Raw genomic sequence first — 21,391 nt, 5'->3', positions numbered from 1 at the left:
GAATTCATTCATTAAAATTTGGGAAGTTACTATGTAGTATTGGGCATGGGAAAAAAAACCCAAAAAGCTTAGAGAATCATTTCATTGGCTTCATTTGGCTTTGGATTCACGTACATGCACGTTCAACTGCAATAAGCACTTCTCATTTTATTATCTAGATTGTATACCTTGAGAAAGCTTTTCTCAGCCATTGCTAGAGGGAACACTTGGAAGTGTTTTCTCCTTTGATTGCAGAATACATCCCTCACACCTGTTTGAAAGCCAAGCCCAGGTCCTACAAGATGCTAAGACAACCATGGGACTTGAAGGCTGTGTTGCTTCCCTCTGGTGTCTGTCATGTTAAATTTCTCTACCTCATTCCAATTCCCCAGCTAGGAGACCATTAATGACACAAGATTTAAATTAAAAGAAAAGAAGAAGTTGGCCCCTTATTGCTGTTTCATGCTTCTGCAGCGACACCGATTCTCCTGTGTTTACGCAACGCTCTGCCCAAGCGCAGCTCATGAGGCTGACTTCTTGCTCCTGCTGCCAGCAAAGACTTATTGTGCATTGTATTTTATTTCTAAATGTGAACTGCGATGTTGCCATAGTTCAGGATCCGAAGCTTTAAGATAAAAAAAATAAAATTAAAGAAAAATTAAAAGCCAACAAATAAAAATCGCAGGGATTCGTATTTTTGGTTTGCAGGAGGGGCAGTGAGATTAGCATCAGCTCCTGATACAGCCTTTCAGCGCACTGTGGGGTACGTGTTTTAAACTTGTGGTTAATACCCTGCCCTTCAGAAGACTTTAGCCTTCAAGACCGGTAGCATGGGCAGACTCTGCATGTCCTTCCTGTAGTTTTTTTTTCCTTGGTAAGCGCTAGCTTTCATGCACAGTCACTCACTGGGTGTCCGTTTCTCTTCAACACCTCTCAGCAAGGGCATCCAAGCTCCTCACCTATTGACCAGCGCTTGTCAGCAAACCACATGCTGCACACAGACAGCCCGGAGTAACCACGAACCGCGAGATGGGGATTACAGAAACAGCATGACAAGCTTGGAAAGAGGCTTCCCGCCCGCCCGCTCCTTCCCCAGAGGGTTTTGTCTCTGGCAGCGGGGCTGCCGGGATGCCCACAGCAACAGCCAAGCTCAGACATGTCAGAAAAGGAAAGCAATGCTAACGAGCATTATAACGCCTCGGAAACGAACGAAGCAATGAAAAGAGCTAAAAGCTAAGCAAACACCTATGTAATTAGTTAGAGCAGGGCAAAATACCCTGCCCTATATTGGGGAAAACACAAGAGCCTATTAATCTCTCACACATGAGCCTTGCAATCCCGGAAAGCACAGCTGACTGGGCTCAGGTCACAACCCAGCATTCCAAGGCTGCCCCACCAGAAATGTGGGTTATTTTGGGGGAGTTGGGGTGTTTTTAAGACAAGTCAGTCCCCTGCACTGCACCAGGCAGAGAGCCAATTTCGACTTTGGCCATCTCAGCCCACCTCCACAGGAAATCACTACTTAAAACGTTCTGCTTTCTCAGCCTGATTGATACAAATCCCATCAGCTCCTCGGGCCGTGCCATATATCTCACACGGAACACAAAACAGGCTGAAGGTTGCAGTGAAGCCGAGGCGCGGGCGTGCGGCAGACAGGGCTTGGAGCTCTGCTCCCCGGCCCACGGCACTCCGGACAATGTGGGGCCACAGACCCCGTCCCACCAGGCAAGGGTTAGTTCCCTCCAACCTCCGCTTCTTACTCTAACTTATTCCACGAGACTATAGAGAAAAGGCTTCGGGGAGACCTTACTGCAGCCTGCCAGTACTTAAAGGGGGCTTATAAAAAAGACGGCGGCAGACTTTTTAGCAGGGCCTGTTGCGACAGGACAAGGGGGAATGGCTTTAAACTAAAGGGGGGTAGATATAGACTAGATATAAGGAAGAAATTTTTTACACTGAGGGCGGTGAAGCACTGGCACAGGTTGCCCAGAGAGCTGGTGGATGCCCCATCCCTGGAGACATTCCAGGTCAGGTTGGACGGGGCTCTGAGCAACCTGATCTAGTTGAAGATGTCCCTGCCCACGGCCGGGGGGTTGGACTAGATGACCTTTAGAGGTCCCTTCCAACCCAAACTATCCTATGATTTGCACAAGCTGAATCCTTGTCCCTTTCCTTCTGCTCGCTCCCTTGCCCTTCACCCTGCTCAGGATCCCAGCCCGCACTTCCCTGGTGCTGAAATTTAATTGGGCAACCACTCTTAATGCACAGATTTATGTTCTTTAATTATAAGGCAATAGCATAACAGAAGACATTTTTTGCTAGCCACAAACTTATTTCTCTTTTAGGGTCGCTCCTGATTTATATCAGGATGGTTGGAGAATCGGGCCCCATTGACCACGTGACAAATGAACTCCTGCAGAATACAGGCACGACAGCACAGAAAGCTTATAGAAAACAAGAACTGTTATTACATTTGTAAAAATGAATAAAATTAGATCACATTCAAATATTGCTCATGAAAATGTGAAGCAGTAATACTGCATGGAGATCAAGAAAATATACAGAATAAATGAAAAAATAATTCTCATGTATCCAAACGCTGCTACAGCATCAAGGTTGTGTCTGTAGAGAATATAATCTAATTCACCTGCTTTCATTTGTGTGATCTTTCACATTTCAAAAGAAAACAACAGATGAAAAATTCAATACTGCATTTACTTTATAAAAGTGAAGAAAAGGTCATTTATTGGCCTTTTTCATTATTAATATCTGTCTAGGCTTATATTTTAAATACAAAGAATCTTTGCAACAGCCATTTACATTCAAGGCCTCTAAGTAGTTTTACAAATGGTCTGAAATACATCTGCTAAATTGAAACAGATCTCATCCTTTCAAATTAATCATGCTTGTTTCAGCTTTTCGCAAGGGGGTGGGGGGGTGCAGGGAGAGAACACTATCATAACACTAGGCAGCTCTTCCAGAACTCTACACAGTAAAAAGAGCTGAACTGAAGCAAATGAGGTGGGGAAGGCAGTATCGAATCCAATAGAAAGAGCAGTTCAGGGACTGAGCTCATATTCTAGAGCCTTTGAAAAACTTCATTACCAATTATTTCAATTAGCATTTATTGAATTAAGGTTTTTTTTTAATGCGATCCAAATCTTACTCAAGTTAACGGAAACAGTCCTCACTACCACAAAAGAGTTTGGATCAAATCATGTTTTTTAAAGGAGGGAAAATGAGAAAAAAAAAAAAAAAAAGAAAAAAACAAACAAACCAAAAACAAACAAAAAAACCCAAAAAACAAAACCACACTGATTTTCAAGCCTAAATGTTTGCCTCCCCTCTCCCTCCAGCCCCAGCCAGGGTGGGTTTGAACCTTTACCCTACCACTATTGCCCAGGTAGCACAATCCTGCAATGATCCTATTTTCATTTCTCAGTGTTTCCTTCCTGCTTGTAGTATTGGAGACAACATTGTAGCTGAGGGAAACGGTACACACAACAGGGAGTTTTCTTAGATGTTAGCACATACTACGGCCTTACTACTCAGAAAATCTTGTAAAACTGTTTAAAAATCCATGAGTGCGATGGGAAAGCCCTCTTCCTCCAGGGGTGGGTTGCTCAGTACCATAAAATGTGTCAGCTCAGATGATTGCGATAAACTCAAATTATAGAGACAACAACACGGTGTTGGAAACGGGAAGGCAATCACCCTTCTTATATACAGTCACGCTAGCACAGGGCAAATTTAGGGAGAAATACAGGGAAATGAAAAAGGGGAGGAAAAAGATGGAATGGTCAGCAGCAGCAGAAATAAAAGTCCCCCATCCTAGATGAATAATTCAGTAATAAGATTTAATTTCTAAAATACCTATTTACATGACTGCATTGAAAGACACATGCTCCACCTCAGGTCTGGCTTTTGTTTTAAAGGGATTGCTCAGGAAGTCTGCATGAATATGATTCATCACAACCTACATACTACTGAAATAATTCCTTGTATAATTCTGCCAAGCACAGTCATAAATCTGACAAACTGCAGAACTCATGTATGCATTATCTTCCAAAATAAAGTAATATAAAAAGAAACTGTGGACTTCTAGGAACTGGTTCAATAAAATACCCCTTCTTTTTGAAACAGAGTGCAGCCATGCAGCAACCAGTTGAATATCTGTGGGGTTTTCTATATATATTTTTTTGCATGGGATTCACATTCCTGTCCATGATTTCCAGAGACAGTCTCATTAAGCAGTGTGCAAAAAGAATGACGCCACTTTGATGTATAAACCTTCTGAATATTAGAACATTGTATATACTGCCTTTTTAATATGGAACCAGCGTTTGCTAATGGAAGTTTATACATTCATATTATATTAAATCAGTCCATAATGTAAGTAAAAAATAAACTTCAAATTACACACACTCCCCACGCTATTATAACGATATAAGCCAATTTTCTTACAAGAGATTTGGAATCAGATAGAAGTTAGCAGTTTTGAATTTGCAAGATTCCTGAAGACAGAAAGACTGAGACATAGCCTTCCTAACAGACCATTAGTGCCTGTTAAAGAAACACAGAATGTAATCTGAAAGACATGCCATGTTACTATAATTTTGTTTGCATCAAAATAAGTGGGTGTGTTCTTTTACCTTCGCAAATTCCAAGTGCAGAGACTATTTAATTCTCACTCAGCTCTTCTTTACACTACCATATTTTTGGATGATGAAGGAAAAACATGAAAGAAAAAAGTTAATAAAACTTTGCCAAAGTCAAGTTAAAGGAAGCAATGCCATTTTTTTCTGACTGTAGAACACAAAAAAAAAGAAAACAGGGAAATTTATGCTCACTCTGTTATGAAGTTGAAGAAAGTGAAAGCTGATCAGTAATGAATTAGTGGGTCACCTACACCCAAACAAACTTTTACCTCCAAAATACATGCATTACAGTAATACTAACTGCTTGCCTAAATGGGAGATTTCCTGAGGTTATAAATTAAAGCCCACATCGTAAAGAACTACAATCAGTGAAAACTTTGCCTTTGACTTTCGTGATCGTAAGATTACATTCTAAAGAATTTCACTAAAGTTATTACAAGACCATTGCCAGAAAAGTGACTACTGAGCATATCACAGTGCAAAAGAAGTCCCTTTAGTTGGGCACTGAAGTTTGCCACTGAAGGTAGACAGGTACTTTTGCGGAAACTAGTATTATTTTCCTCTTCAAATAACTTGATCAAAGTAAGTGGAGCGATTCATAACATAAAACACACATTGTGCTGGATAAGGAGTCAAAATCTTGCCCTTTTAGAAAATTAAAAGTCTGGTTTGGATCTGCGTATCTTGTCAGGTAATTTGCTCAGCCAGATAAAATCTTCTGTAGATATGGTTTTTTGCTCATTGCCTTTCTAGTAAATCAATCCTTGTAATAGTACATAAAACCTAATCGCGATCCAGATGAGTCCCTACTTATCAGGTCATTTGATGACACGCTGACTAAATGAATCTTATTTATAAAGTCTTCTCTTATCCTTTCAATGACAAGATTCATGGCTAACATGCCTGAATGCGCAGCGTTCATAATTAGCCGAAGTCCCTGTACCAAAACTATTGCTAGATAAATTGAAGAACAGGGAAATGTACCTTGTGCAATTGATGCACACATCATGAATGAAATCATTATCGTTTGTGCTGCTATTGTCTACTCAATGGCAATAAACTTAAGTACAAGACTCATCTGTTACATCAGACATTTCCATGACGCAAGTACAGTAATGGCAGAAAGTCCTCACCTCTCATCATCGGCTCTTTTGGACAGGACCTTCCTCGAGGACAATACCACCAAATACCAACCAGGGAAGAACTCCCAACCAGTAATTTATTGAACCATATATTTTCCCTTTTCCTGTTCATGAATTGACCATGCACAGGTTGCCATGTTCTCAGTGGGTTTCATCATTCAAAATATTTCCCCTGTTTCAGCAACAAATGAATTTTGATCCATCGATAATTTTTAAATTACAAATATTCACAGTCAAGGTCTGTTCTATGTTTGTGAGAGCTCTAAGTCACATGAGACAGGACTCACTTCATCTACCTTCAGTCATCTAAAAAGCATGGTATATAGTGCAAGGTAGTGGTTAGATTCCCCTCCAGTTCGTATACACTTTTAGCGGTTTTCTCCAGTAGTGGTTCATCACATCTTGAAGACAGAAAGCAAAGGCACGTAGGGAATCTCCCTCTTTGGAGGTTCCTCTCTCCATTACTTACAGAGGAAGCATAGAGGGCCAGCTTTGCCCAGATGCCTGTATTTTGGACAGCTAAAGCTAAGCAAGATGAATTCCAACAATACAGTGTTCCTCCTCTTGGAGGAAACAATCTTGCGTAACAAACAAATACAATGAAAAATACCGTAGTCAAATGTAAAATTTATTCCTTAATCTAAGTCCAGAAACATAACAACTCTATCTGCCCCGCAGGGGCAAAGGAGCTCACTCCAGAGCTCAAATTGCTTCCAGACGTTACAGTTAGAGCTATGACTGTATTCTACTGATTCATCAAGTAGGCAGGAAGAAAAATTCTCACTTTTATGGAATGCAACTACTGTAAATAAAGATTTCTGTTTCTGAGGATACTGAAAATGGTAACACACATGAAGGTCTTTGAATACAATTGGGGCAGAATCATTAAGCCTTCCTACAACCTGAATTTGCTGCGAGCAGTACTGATTAGAGCATAATTCCTTACACACTCCCACTTACACAAACCCTATTTGTATGCTTTTCCAGAAACACTTTGGGCACAATTTCTTTTTACCAAGGAAAAGGCATTAACAGAATTCTAGCCTAAAAGGGGTTTAGTTAGCAGACGGTACTGCTCCTTTCCTTGTCCCGTTGTGCAGAACTAATCTACAATACATCCTTTCATTTATAAAACCAGATAAGTCTTTGTCCCAGGGATAAAACATCACTTTTAGAAAACCTAACCTATTATTAAGAAACTTTTCACATCAACAGATATTGCCATGCATGTCTTGTCTTAGATGTGCCACCAAGATGAAGCACCTCTGATAAATATTCCTAAGGGGAGTCTTTCCATCCTTATTTTAATGCCTTTTTAGCGTTGCCTTTAGAGATGCAGAGATGATGATATTTACTCAGCCATTTCACCTTTCCCCTCTACTTCTGTGAGCGGCTCTGATAAATACTGGTAATTTCAAGATTTAATTCTGAGCCACTCCTCCCCTAACAAAAATGTTAATGTCATCATCTACCCCAGGGAGAAGATTTTTGCAACAATATTATCTCTTTCTTTTCCGAGAAAGAAAAGCTGTCCGCACATTGATAGCAAATTCTGTTTAGTGTTTTATTATGCACAATGGAAAAATATTAAATAGATCAATAGGAAAATGAAGCTGTTGCAAGTTGATCTCCATGGAGTAAGAAAAATGCTGGGGAAATAAGAATTATTAGGAAAAAAGAAAATTAAATTTACACGTTTGAGATAATAAGGCATGTCGCTTATCCTCAGTGGTTTCTCTAATCTAGCTTTACTTAATTGCATTCTTTGTAAAGACATATTGTTTCATTTCTTTCCCCAATGGATCTTTTTTGTTGGGGGAGTATATAGTGTAATTACTAGCTCCCAGCATTATCTCTACTTTTATTATAAACGTCATGATTCTGAAAAGAAAAATTTCATGCACTATATAATGTCAATCATCTGTCTTTATGAGATGGAACAGCATTCACTTTGTTCAAAATGGTTTTTTAGGGGGGAAACTGCCTTTCATGTACGGTCATTTTTTAAAAGCTATATTCCAACCTGCTTAGCATAAGAGCATAGTCAGTTATGATCACCCACTTCAAAGGAGATTTGTGTGTGTCAATAACAGCTTTTAAGCCTGGACATACAGACAAAGTCACGCTCGTGAAGAAACAGGAGAGCAAATTTTAATATTTTCCCAAACTTCAAAGCTCTGTTTTCATTTTAGAATCTTTGTGATTAAAATCAAAGCCACTGTTGCTTCACAGCATCGGAATTTTACTTTGGAAAATTTGACACTTCCTTCCATCATTATTTCACTTACCAAAGAAATTTCAAAGAGAAACCTAGCACCTGTTAATAGCTCTTCAACCTTTAACCCCCCAAAATAGCAAAGACTGATTATGTTTATAGAGCATTCTGACCATACACGGTATTATCCATCACATGACACAGGGGAAAGGAGGTGACACAGAAATGAAGGAGCAGTTTTTATTTAGCCAAGGGGCAGTGCTAACGTCCACACGCATGGCCTGGCTACCCTCCAAAATTCTCTACTGTTTAGTAAATATTTCTGGAAACACTGTTTGGCTTTAGATAGCCTGATCCTGTAATGTATACTCAACTAAAACTCCCACTGAAGCCATGACATTTTGTAACAAAAATGCATCAATCATTGGGAGTTCTAGATTTACACATCAACTGAAATGGGCCCTGAAATGTCACTGAAAAGACAGAAATCTCCCAAGCCAAAACAAGGGAGCGAAAAGATAATAGATCATAAAAACTGGTATCACAGTGCAAATATTTTGGTCTCAACTCTCTGGCCTTTTGAACTGGATAAAATCCCCACAATGTAATGAAGCTAATGGAATAGCCATGACTCCATTAGAATATCAGGTAAAAGAGAAATAAAAGAAATACTTATTCACAACAGTTTTAATTATTTATATTGTAATCTATGCTTGTCACATACTTATGAATGCATATTTATGCATAATATATATTATTTATTGTAAATTTATTATATTTCTTATAATTAATTTACTTGTATTATTTAAGTATATAATACATATCTAATACTTGTATTGTAAGTATATAATAAGATATTTAAGTATATCATTAAGAATATATGTGCTGGGGATTGTATGCAGAGCCCAGAACACCACCCTCCAAACACGGAGGTCAACTGACTTTAACCAAGGCTCTGCTGCAGTCGCCGTTACATTCCTGTACCGAAGAGGACACTTTAATACGTTTTTCTACATACAAGTTCTCCCAGGCCTGCATTATCATATTCTGAAGCTGTGAATTTCACATTTTTAACCACATATTACTATGGGAAACAGTTTCATTTTAAGAGGTCTATAGGATTTTCTACATGCCTCAGAAATTTTAATGCCATTCCAGGTCCTGGAAAATTATTTACATGTTCTTGTATTTATTGCTCTGTAAACCTGGCCGTTAAACACATTGTCAACCAGAATCTGTAAGTCAGAGTAAGCTTATTTTGTGAGCGTTGACTGTGTATCGCAACACATTTTATGCAAGATCACACCTGTGCCCCAGTTAGCACCAAACCCTCCTTATGAGAGGTTCTGAAAATGGAGAAGACAACTGGGGAACAAGCAGCTCCGAAATAGCCTGCCAACGGTTAATAGCTTTCACCTATTATCACATTATTTGAAAGGGCAGGATTATTATTTTTTGTTCTTGAGCACCCAGATCATACAGTTAAAAAAAAAAAAAAGACAACTCATGCCTTTGGGTACAAGACATTTATTGAATCTCTCCAATGATCAAATTCAAATTTGATGGGAACCTTACCATTTGTAAATTAGCATTTGAGATTTTATCCTAAGTCTCATAACATTGCAGCACCAGTTGCTCAAGACAAACGATTAATGAAAAAAAAAAACTATGTGAAAAAGATTGCAGTCATTTCCCACACATCTAAGTGGAAAAGATTAGTGTAAGATGAATACTGGCAAAAATTAAGAGAGCATCTAGAATGGCAATATTCTTCAGATGAGGTATTTTCAGAGAGCTCACTGTGCTGGAGAGCATTATCTAACAGCGTATGCCTGGAGTGATTACACCTCAGACAAGTCACATTCCCGGGAACGAAGCATCCGATTCCTCCCATTACTGAGGTTACGCCATCTCGCAAAAAGTGTTAGAGTCAGGTCTGCACAGCAGTGTGCCTACACCTTCTGTTTTCTTATTGAATCTGCCAAGAGATCACGAGTGTCTCCCCTTTTAGGTGACAGCACGAGTTTGAGGGTCACTGAACTTGGGGGGGTGTGGGGGGTGTGTCAGCAAATCACAATTAAAGACCAGTGCTATACAGACCATGTCACAGGGACTTGCCAAGAAACAGCCTAACCTTTCTTATTTCATTTTCTTCTCAATAAAGGTGTATAAAGGTTATTAAATTATTGCTTATATGTTACTTATAAATATATTTTTTGTTTACCTAAATGTTTCTGCTTATCTACAGCAATGTTCAACGAGTTTTAGCATAACGGCCAGTATAGTTTTTATATATGGGTATGCAAATGGCAGACACAGGGAGACTCAAACCTCTAAAGCACATCTGTGAGTTTAGGAACTGACTTTTGTTTCAGCATGTCAAAAGAGACAGTCGTCATCCTGCTGCTGGAGGTGAGGAGGAGGAGGAGGAGGAGGAGTAGCAGCAGCAGTTAGCACCGTGGGATGAGGGCAATATTTTGTTTTCAGACATTTAAGAACAGCCTCATTGCAGGCACAAGATACATAGACCACGTACCTCATCTCAGTAATACTGATCTAGTACTGATTTATTAAAGGAGTCTCTGGCCTACAGGAGTACAGTCCTAGCAACTTACAGCCATTAAATATCAGACAGTTTATTCCCCCGAAGATCCTTCCCTCTGTCTGGGGAGGGACAAGGCATTTTGTTTGCCAGCTATAATTTAAATGGAGCAGGGTTAATCTTCTGTTATGAGTGCCTCCTTCTAGGGGAGGAAGGAAAATATCTGCCCACCTGAATTCATTGTGCAAGGAGAGGCAGGACACGCAACTGTGCATCATTAGTTTCCTTGAAGATTGCACTAGTCATCATGAGGTAAGACAGCACCCGCAGGCTTTTATGGCAGAAAAATCCTGTTTTGTCCAGGCCAGGTTAAATTCTTAGCTGGTATAAAATGGGTAGTATCCCTGAAGTGAGTAAGGTGGGCTGATAAGCACTACCAGAACAGCTCCAGTTTTATATCTTGTCAGGAGGATTTGGGTGTTGTGAAACCAATGATCTGCACAGACTCCAGGGGTACGAGCTCAAACAGGCCAAGTATAAGCTTGACTTTAGGCTGCCTCTAACAGCAAGGAGGCATCTGCTCCTCTGCTCGGCACTGGCAAGCTCCTCAGGCTATGTTCTGCTATTTTGCCGCCTCCACCGAATTATTGTTAGAAAGCAAGCTGGCCAGTTCACGGCTTGCCAGCACACATCTATTTTGTATTTAACCTCTCTGCCTGTGTCCAAAAACGGTTTGTTTAGCTACATCCAGGAAAGCATGACCTGGTGTCTTCTCCAATAACATTAGTGCCAATGGAATTAGTTCGATTTTCCCAAAACATTAGAAAAGTGACATCTGAGGTACACAATCTGTTAGCCCACTTACGTATTTTCCTTTGGCTGTTTATGAATATTATCCACTGGACTTTTGAACTCTGAATTTTTGTGCAATCTCCGTAGCTCTGTATATATCACCGCACAGTAGTTTATACAGTTCTGCCAGGGCTAAAGTAACTTCAAACTATGTTTCAATCACTTGTGGTTAGAACATGATTTTTTAAAGATATTTTTTTATTACATAAAAAGAAATTCTTTCACTTGAAGTACTCATTCCCTTGCAGATTTATGGCATATTTAATTAGTCATTTGGAGTGCAGATCACTACATTCACTAAGGATCAATATATAGTAACTGAGTGCAAGCTGGTAAGAAGATATGGTTCAGTTTAAAAGGATAGCTGAAGCTCAAATCTAAACTGAGAGGGTGCAGACGGGAGACATGGGAACATGATCTGCCCCCAGGCATCTGCTATTGAGGGCTTTAAGTGAAGCAACCAGTTCAGCCCAGCAGCAGAAAGGCTGGGTGATGCTGGCCAGCCTGGACAAGCAGAAATTGCACGTTCTCATGGAGCAATTTAGCTCCGCTGTCACCTTCTGTTCCCTCCAAAAATGGAGAGCAGCTCTATGAAAGTCTCCACCTGAACCAAGAGGACTGCAAGCCTCCATTTCTCTTCCTCTTTAATAACCTACATATTTGAATTGTGGTCTGCTGTACTTAATGCGACACCTGGCACAGTGGAGCTGTGACCATGTGGAACTCATAGCCACCATCATCATCATAAAAACAAGCCAGCTACTTTATAAAATACCTTTTTTTATTTTGAGTATTAACATTAACAGCATATGAAATAGGACTAGAAAAAATTCTCTCTGCAGAATATCCTCCTTCCAACTGCCTATAGTTCCTTACGGTGCACAAGTAAGAAAAGCAAAGTTTAACACAAAATAAACTTGTATTTATTAATGCATCTCCAGGAAGAGCTTTATTAAGGGGCCAGAAGTTAAATTGCATTCTAATGGGTAATAATAAAGGCTATATACTACAGTTTCTGATAATATTGGCTTAGATTTAGACACACAGCTAAGGTAACCTTCTATTTCTCTTCTTTCATATGAAAGGCTACTGAAAACACTAGAGAATAAAAGAGGCTGTCGTTAGTTGTCATACTGTGTCTATAATTACTTACTTTGTTCCTGAAGCCATCACCATGATAAATTTGCAGTTTTTCCCATCTGCCAGTAGTAGTAATGTGCAATACATTTAACAACTGAATTTGCATACGGAAAGTATCATTGACCTTTGAATTTAAAAGGACGAAGACTTACAAGGACACCCTTTTGAAGCAAAGTGCTTAGTTTAGGAAAAAAATGGAACAGCACAGGAGGAATAAAACCCACTATCTCCTGCATACAGGAAAAGTTGCAGTTTTTACAAGCAAGACATTCAAAATCCCTATGAAATAGCTCCCTCATGAGTGGCCACGTAATAAAGGAAACAACGTCAGCTATAAGGAAAACACTAAGGCAGGATTTGCAACTTGTTTGGCATCGGCTAAATTGGATGCTGCAGCGCACGTGACTTGGCTGGGGGGCAAGCTCTAGACCTATGACTCGGGCAAATGCAGGGTGACAGCCTGTGCTCTGCCTATTCACAGGGCTGTCCGGTGGCAGAGGCTCGCTCTGCTCCTGCGCCGAGCCGCGCGGGACCTGCAGAGATGCACAGTGAGCACAGGGGAACACAGGGCTTCCCAGCAGCGCTTCCCCCCGCCAGTTTGTCACGCCACTAACGGAGCTGCACGCTCTCGGTTTGAAGCTGATCTGCAGCCAGACGGGGCAGAGCATAGGCAAAGCAAGCTCACGACAGCCAGCAGCAGGCTTTCTAAAGAGAACGTAAAATTGCAAGGGGGGTCGGGGGGAGACTAAATTTTTTTTCCCAGTCCTGAGCTGCACCAGGGTCTGGGAAAGCCCTTTCCCCAGTTCAGGCAGCTATACTGTGCCAGACTGTTACGCCTACTGCTGACCCACTGAACTGCCCCCCTGGGCAGCGGTATAGCCACAGGCAGCTCTCCCGATGCCAGGTTAGCCTAGGCACAGGCTGCACATCCATCCCTTTCATCTGCCCATCCCAATACTTCCACAGAATTTTCAGAAAGTTTCCAAGTGTCCGTTTTCCTTATTGTCTACATAGGGGAATCTTCCTAGATCCCCCCTCTGGTCACCTGTAGTAACGTAGAAGACCAGAGCTGGATTTGAAACCCACTCATGAATCAGCATGACACCAGCGAAAACTGTAAACTCTGACTCAGAAAAGTAGGTCTGAGCAAAGTGAACTTAAATCGATGCTGAATTGAGGCTTTAGCATGGAATCTGACTCTCATTCACTCTCCAGCTTGCTTTGGCAACGTGTTACGAAGAAAAGGAGACAAACAGCGTCTCAGTGTCCACTAACACCCAGTTGCTTGCGCAGTGACACAAAGGGAAAGCGGAACTAAATTAAAACAGAGTCAAAGCATCTCAAAGTTAGCCTTGCAACTTCAGCTGAGGTGCAACGTGTAACGTAGAGCCACCAAAGCCATTGATCTCTGGCAAAACCTAATGTAGCAGAAAAGATCCCAGATCAAAGAACTCTCTGCCCTCCACCGCACCCAGGCAACCCCACCAGCTTCTCTTCCAGATGAGCAAACTGCATGTCAGAGACACGTCCCTGCACTGAGATACGGCCGCGCACAGAACAGACTCCAAGAGTCACAGCTCGCAGCCCCCCTTCATCTAACCACAATCCCTTCTCTGATGGATAATTTTTTATACAGGACATGGGAATGCGACCATAAAAACAGAGGGAAAATAACGATTAATAAAAACTGCCTGTAGTAGATACTTCGTAAGAGCAAACAGTAAAACTACAACTTGGCACGGGTTCATTAGAATGGAGAGAGGAATAAACGAATGCTTTCAGGGCTTTGGTGCTAACTCGTCTTCTGATTTCATCAACAATATTGATATAAAAACGTAGCGGTCAGAGCAAAAGTCCACTTAACAGTATTTTTATTGTGGTTATGAGCAAAATCCTAGGAAAAAGGGCAGCTATGATAAGTTTATATAATACTTCTCCTGATATTCTCCCAGCCAACAGCGTGGCTCATGGGATATTCGGTGTGCGGTTTCTGTATATTCAGGAACACTCGATGGATCTCTCTTCCATACAGTTGTCCAGTCCTCAACCAAAACCATGCTAACTCCTAGCACAGCACCCACAACACTCTTCAACAAGGAGGTCAACAGCTTTAACCAGCTATTGACTGAAGAGCTGCCTCCATTTATTTTGATCCTGGATCTTAGTACTGTTGTTTCCAGGCCTCTCTTCTTGCACTAGAGTAAACAGTGAATATTTGATTACTACCCACTCTGTCCATGTAGGGGAAAAAAGTAGTATTTGTGCGTGTCCTACTTGTTTCTCATACAGGAGCCATTTTGTACCTATGATGAACTTCATTGTCCTTCCCTGAACCTTTTGAATTCTATAGTCTTTTTCAGAAGAAAGGACCAGCATTTCACACAGCATTCAAGACAGAAAAAACACCAAACCGTTATTATGCCACTGAGTAAAGTCTCTTTTGTTGTTGATTCTGTCCCAAGCATTTGATTTGCTTTTTTGACTGCTAGTGCCATTGAATTGATGCGTTTGGGGAACTATGTTTCATTACCAAATCTTGCTCCCAAGTGCTAATTTTGAATTTAGACAAAGAGACTCCAAGTAATTCCTGCTTTTAGCAACTCAGTCCTTTTGTGAATCTGCTACAGGCAGCCTGTTGCTAAGCTGGCACACCTGGGACACAGTACTGCATTCAAATTTCAGAATGTATTTAAGGGGTTGGTTTTTTGGAGGAATATAAAGTACACTTCATATTCTTGACAATATTCAAATTGATGAAAGAAAAAAACCCTATAAATCCCAAGATATTCCCAAGAGTCTATATGCAGACTTCCCTCTCTTCAACCTCTCTCTACTGATGTCCTTCTGTTAACATTAATTTTCATATTGTCAATAGCTCTTCCAAACAACTCTTGGGAAGAAATTGCTATAGTTCAGCATACCATGTCATGAATGAATTATTCATAAATGCCATTTTGTCTCATAAAAACTTAAGATATTAGTTCAGAACATAGTCATAAATACAACTTTAACACAGACTGCGCATCCCTTAACTCCTACACTACAATACTTTCCCAGTAAGCTATGATGATTCAAGATAAAATGACACTTGCAAAAGCAAGTTAAAAGTCTTAGAGATGAAGAACTGTTGAAATCTGAATTTCTTCAAACATGTTTTTTTGGTCGTTCTTAAAAGGGTTTGCCCAGACTTGTTACTGCATCCCCTTTCCATTCTCCCTAGAGCACCGTGTGTGACTTCAATATACCCAGCTATATTCCCCCCCGTTTACACCACCAAAGAAAAGAATCAACACACTATTTTCTTATAACGTACTCCCTTGTGACTCAAACTGCATGTGTGTGTTTTTGCATGTAATTTAATAGTGCCTCAGCAGGCTGGAGAGAGGCATTAGCTGCATTGTAAATCAGTCATGGATAGAAGGTAACAAGAAGAGCAAGTGGTGACTGCCGCAGACACCAAAACAGTTTCTGTTCCCCAGCAAAGTAAAGACACACTGCAGATGCAGGATATTTCCATTATTTCATTTCCAATTGTGACAAACTGACTGAGAAAGAACCCTTCCTACAAAAGGGCAAAGAACTGGAAGAAAAAAGAAAAAAGTGAGAAAAAAGTTTAAAAAAAAAAAGAAAAACAACCTGAGGAGGAGAACAGGGTAAAGGAGGACTTGCTGTCTTCTCCCCAGCACTAAATAAGCTGCTATGAGAAAACAGTTCCTGTAAAGAGAACATGCAGTTGAGAACTTCCTGGAGGTATTATATTTGGAAAAACTCAGTGCTATTGTGTTACCTACAATTATTTTAACAAAGTCTACCTGCAAGCATCAATAGATATGGGAAAGAATAGACAGCCTACCTACTACTCATTTAATGTTATGTTTTTGAATTGGTTTTCCCATGCTTGCTATTTACAAACTGATCTCAAAAGGCACGAGTTTTTACTTATATTTCCCCCCCCCATAGTTTCATGAATACTTTCAGCAAAGAATTCTTAGTTTATATATTCTTAATCCAGTGGAGTACCTACATGTTGCCCCAATTTGTTACCACCTCTGCCATCCATCAAGATATTTCCTTGCATTAGCACCTGTGTTAGGTTTTCTGGCACACATTGCATTGATTCGTTTTTACAGAAAATTTACAGTTAATAGCTGAGCAGCATTTAATTCTAAATAGACCTGAAGACTTTCCCAAATCTAGCAACTTCTTTGCTTAATCCTCATATTCAATAACTGCACCTGGTATAAAAAAAAAGTATTGAAATCTACTTTTCACAACTATTTCTCTAACACTTTCTGCATTAGCAAACATCTGCTGTGAAGAGTGTCTCTGGAAAGCATACAAGCAGCAACAAAAGGGACAGGAATTTGTGACAAGACGAATAATAAGGGAGAATTGTCAGAGGTGTTTGCTTAACTCGACAAAGCAAAACAGGACAGTAAAGTGATGCATCAGGTTGAGTAACATTGGTAGGTGTAGTTCCACTCTTATTTTTCACCAGATGTGAGTTTGGCCCACTGACTGGAAGATGTGTCATGGCTTGGGCTCATACACCGAACATATGGTGGAGTTAGATTACGAGCAGTGAGAAAAACACTGTCTCTACACAGTAACTGTGGTCCATTTTCCCTAAATCTGCCTGCTATTGGCTCATTAACAAAAACAAAATCAAACACCTGTGTACCAGATACAGCGTTAAGTGCCAGCACTGATCCATCTGCAACGCACATGATTAGCCAACTTCTTTTCTTTGGGTGAGATGCAAGACAGATTCATCAGAGCAAACCTACAGCACCACTAAAGGAACATTATGTGTTCCCAGCCTACCTCTCTCCGCTTCTTTCTTTGCCTTTTCATGCTGCCATAATGGTGATGGATAGTGATAAAATATTCATTTCTCTCCACCTCATCAGGTAATTCTCCAGGTTCTGGACCAGCACACTGTGAGCTTCATCCCCTCTTCTTTATTGGGCCACCTGCCACTTTATTGGCAGATCTTTGCAGCGTGCCAATTCCCTGGTCTGACTTCTCCTGCGCTCCAGACCAAGTGAGATTTTTCAAAACTATTTAAATGCTGCTGTACTGGGTCTGGCTGGGTTGCAGAGAGTGGCTTCTATGAGAAGATGCTAGAAGCATCCACTCCTTCCCGTCCCTCCTCTGACTTACTCTGGGAGCACAATGTCATCTGAATCATCGTATCTTATTCACAGTTCATGATATGATCTATTTAGGTTGGGATTCATTTAGGATTCTTGACTGTCTTTTTTCACAATTACACAAGCACATCCTATATATCTTTACTGTTCTTTCAGAAGTAAGATGCTGTAATGATACATCATCACCACCTAAGTAAAGGTTTATTAGAAGATGGTGTCCCGTTCACTCTGACAAAGGCTGAAGAGGAATATTTCTCTCAGTTATGTTCTTAATGTGAATAGAAAGAGCAGAAGTGAACAACTTGTGCAGCGCTGATTAGACATTATCACCTTTTAATTTGCTGAGACTATTCAAAAGCTTGCAAATACCTTGTTCATTGCAGGTGCACACAAAACAACTTAGGCAAGCAGCAGCAGGTATGAACTGACACACTGTTAGCTATAGAAATGCAGATGTACAACAGCATAACACATTTGAGACGCCAACTGCTTTCTAAGATAGCTGTCATTGTGCACACTCTCGAGGACCAAAGCCAGAAAGCTCTTTGCTCTTGAGCACCACATTTCACTGCCGTTTTGGTCAGTCCCTAAGTTCTAGAGCTATGAATCCCATTAAAAAAAAAAAAGGCGCAAAACACAAACCAACCACCAAAAACCCAAACCAAACAAGCAAAAATACTCCACAAAACCACCAGCCCAAACAGGTCCTGGCCTTGCTCTACCCTTTTCCGTGCCTTCCTTGCATCCCTTTACATGACAGAGAACTTCCCATTCTACGAGAAGTGAGTATGTATGTTGGGAAATGTGTGTGCTCAGGCACCAGTACATACAGTACTCCAGGGCATAAACTGGTTTTACCAGCCTTCATTCCCAATGAACAGACCCAAATTCAGATGTGTCTATTTCACATTTGTTTGGCTTCCCCTTAAACCTGTTGTGACCTTGCAACTATTGGCCGTAGATTAGCATGGTTTTTCTTTTCATCTGTTTCAAATTTATCTGCAGGAGCTTTCATTTGGTGAAATTCCTATCCTCATCCTAGCCAGGAAAGCGTAAAAAAGGAAGGCTGAGCAATTTCTATTGCATCTTTCACAGTCTTAAATGCTTGTTACCTTTCTGAATGCTAAATCAAGCCAGGCAGTGCAGCTAAGTTAGTTAGCTGCATGCTGAGGCATTTGCCAGGAATTCACTCCACCTTCCCTCAGAAAGTTCAGTTAACATTCTCACACACCTAAACATGTAATACCTGCATCCAAAAAATACTATCCAAACTGAAGCAGATATGTGAATCTGTGTACGTAAAAGAAAGAAATATCAGCCCAGGTTTGTTGAAAACAAAAAATAAGTAGATATTCTCCTGGAGGTGTTGTTTGTTCATCTCTTTGTTAAGTTTTAAGATTATAGTTCAGTTTATCTTCTGACCCTCACCCCCAATGTTTTGACGTAAAGATCTGCAATATCAGAGCTATCAGGCTGGGATTACTTTTATATTTATCCCAGGATAAAAGATGCAGTTCCTTTGACCAGTTTATGAATAAATGGTTGGTAATTTTCTTACCTGCTTACTCCTGTTTACAATTATTCAGTTGTTATAGCCACATGTAAATACCAACAACCCATATACAGAGAAGGGTGCTGTTGTGGAAATGAGACGCTTTCATCTCTGTGAATAGCGATGAATCCTGAGGCTGAAGGAGGTCATGGTTAAATGTGAAAGGCAGAATGAACTAAGTACCTACAATCTTATATTTGCTTGATACACCATCCAATGAAGTCAGCAGAATTTCTTTCCAATGGGTTAGGCACCAGGTCCAAATCCTGCCCCCCTCTCTCTTTCACAGGGACCTGACACACCTTCCAGTACAGAAGGACAAGGTAGAATTTGCAGATACAACACAGAGTGAGTGTACTGGAGGGAGAAGGAATGGCAGAGTTGTTAACAAAGATGTAAATTTATCATAGCAATTTCCTTGGATTAAGCTAAACTAAAATGACGTTACTGCTAAAAGGGCAGTTCTGTCACGACCCCCATTCCAGTAATCCCCGTCACCTCTCCTTTGTCAGAGTATACTTACCACACAACTTCATACAATACTAATCTGGTGGCAAACTAACCCAGCAAAAAAAACACTTTTTGTTGTTGTTTTATTACTGTATTTAAAACATCAACCCTTTCTGAATGGGAACGCAGCAACTAAATACAATTCATTGTGCGGCCACAGTCACTAGTGCAGAGGATGCAGCAAGACTGAGGGGCTACCCTTACTGGCATCATGATGATCTTGGGTCTGCTTCAGCTGACTATGAAATTTCCCTCCTATTTGTAGAAGTCTTTTGCTGCAGCATACCAGACACGTATGGGATGGAATAGCTTGCTAGAAAAGAAGCAGAAAAAGAGTAAAGGAATCTACTGCCAGAAACATCCATCCCCTCTGCTTCTCCCAATCCCTATGTTCAAATGAGCCATTATACACCACCTGCTTTAGCTACGGAGTAGCCATCAGGATTTCATTCTACACAACCTACTTGGACAATGCTCTGAAAAAGGCTTTCGTTGACTCACTCTACTTAATTGGTAGAAGAGCAAACGCAGAAGAGCCTGGGTTTTTGAGATAGCAAAAGACATTTTGTTCAAAACTAGGATTACTTGATAATAAATCCATTTGCAAGCAGATAAATGCCAGCAAAGAGACTAGAAATAGAAGTGTCCGTTAAATAAAGCAGGTTACTGACCAAAAAAAAAAAAAGAGGTTTGGATTTATTTTGAACGAATAAGCCAGGGTTTCAAGGTTATTGTACTAAAGCAAAGTAAAAAAACAAAGCAGACTTATCCCATTCAATGTAACATGCAATAAATTAAAGAGTTGGTATTCCTACAGTACATATTTATTATTGTATACCATGTTTGGTGCTGGTAAATATTTAAGCACATAATTACTCCTCACAGGATTCAGAACAGAGCACTCGCATTAATTTCGGACTTCGTATTTAAATTTTTCTGCCAGACTGAGAGCTCTGGGTATCCAAAGAGGAAACTTCACAGTAAGCTGATTTACCCAGAGAAGCTGAGACACTACGCTGATCTAAACGAACAACCTAACTTCGCCAGTGTTTTGACTGGTCACTCCAAGTAAACTGTAATGAACTCAAAAGAAATAGCTCCATGGACCAACCCCAACATTTATAAGATACAGGCAATATTATTTCTATATTACAACTTGGGAACTTAAGAAAAAACACCAAGAATCACTGTTACTAAAGGAAACAACTTTCTACTGATGATGTTCAGATCTATACTGTCAGATGTTCAATTTTTGCTCTGCATTGGACACCCCTTTCGGTTCCACAGCCATTCCCACCATTTCTCCACCTTTTACCTGTGACTACATTTCATTCAGAGAAGCTATCCAACATCTGTTCTTAAAACAGAGAATACTGCTTTGTTGTAGCCCTGCCATTTACTGCCTTTATTTTGCCCCATAGAAAAGGAAAGAAATACATAATCAAGTATGCCTGTGCATTTCTGCTGGGTATTTCCAGGCAGTAGCCAACTTCTGCATTATCTTCCCCATCAAAGGGATACAGGTGATGCATGTCAGAGAAATAATACATGAAGAGATGAACAGAATCATTCAACTTCCACCTAAAATAAAAACAGGGAGGAAAAAGCAAGCCGTCCATGCACCAAGCTCTTCAAATGGTACAGAAAG

This window comes from Aptenodytes patagonicus, chromosome 8 (assembly GCF_965638725.1).
Source record: "Aptenodytes patagonicus chromosome 8, bAptPat1.pri.cur, whole genome shotgun sequence".
Lineage (NCBI taxonomy): Eukaryota > Metazoa > Chordata > Aves > Sphenisciformes > Spheniscidae > Aptenodytes > Aptenodytes patagonicus.
This window is presented reverse-complemented; position numbering follows the sequence as displayed.